We start from the raw sequence: 1374 nt of genomic DNA on the forward strand, positions 1-1374 counted from the left end.
GAGAGAGAGAGAGAGAGAGAGAGAGAGAGAGAGAGAGAGAGAGAGAGAGACAGAGACAGAGACAGAGACAGAGAGAGGCCTGAGAACTGCTGCTGACTGCTCATGGCACCATGAGCTTGTGATTAAGTTTCTGTAGCGCCAGAGAGTATGAGTCACAACCTAATGAAATTTAACAATAAACAAAACACATGAATGCATTTTACATTTAAAAAAACATTTTTAGTCATTTAGCAGACGCTCTTATCCAGAGCGACTTACAGTTAGTGAGTGCATACATTTTTCATACTGTACAGACACATACACGCACACACACACACACACACATGCAGTTTTCACACACACACACACACACACACATAGAGAGAGAGAGAGGAGTGTGAGAGGAATGAGTCTGACAGCTTTGGCCAAGAGCAGTACAGTAACTCTGAATGGAATGGTTTTTATTGTCCTATATTGTACAGCCACAAAACACTATTCTTTAATGCTTCCTCAAAAATGGTATATCATTTTGAAGATCTAACATCATAACTGTCTTCTGGTGTCATGTGTGACAGAGACAAGACAGATTCAGATACAGACGTCAACAAAGTTCTGTCAATTAACTGTCTCTAAGCCAACAGACATCTATGACATCATATCAAACGGAGCGCTGTGGTACTGAATTATAGTAGCGATAAGGAATTATTAGAGATAATCTTTAGAAGGCAGTCAGCATTGTGATTGGCTGCCCTCGTCCAATCACATTATTAATGATCTCATTGAGTACCTACTGTAAACTAATCATCTGTGATGTTTAATTTATCTATAAATGAATAAAACATCAGTGAAGATGGAGTTATTAAACATTTAGCAGGTAGCTATGACAACAAAGGCTTTTGATAAATTATTCTACTCTGATTAAGTCAAGACATAAAAGGCTGATAGAGAACAACTATTGTTTTACCTGGCACACACACAAAACAAGACAGAATGAAAGGCACATTGCAAAAATGCACACAGGCATACACAGATGTATGTATGCACGCACGCACGCACACAAACACACACACCATGCTGCATGTGAATGTGAAGTGTGCATGTGTGTGTGTGACATATGGCTTTGTTTAGCCGTGTGTTTGATCTCTCTCCTGTCAACAGTAGGGGTCGTCCCCCTGTGTCACGGCTCGTAGGGGCAGGTCTGGACACACAGTGGGGATACACACACACACACAAACGGAGTTAGTTTAGAAATCAGACAGAAGGACAAAGGAAGGAGGAGGAGGACAGAGTGTGTGGTGTTTTGGAAGAGATTATTATGTTAATGATTGTTTTACTCCACTGCTGATGGAGTTTTGTGTGTGTGTGTGTGTGTGTTTGTTTGTGTGCGTCCTCCAG

The sequence above is a fragment of the Coregonus lavaretus genome, assembly GCF_964263955.1.
Source record: "Coregonus lavaretus genome assembly, contig: HAP1_SCAFFOLD_6951, whole genome shotgun sequence".
Taxonomy (NCBI): Eukaryota; Metazoa; Chordata; class Actinopteri; order Salmoniformes; family Salmonidae; genus Coregonus; species Coregonus lavaretus.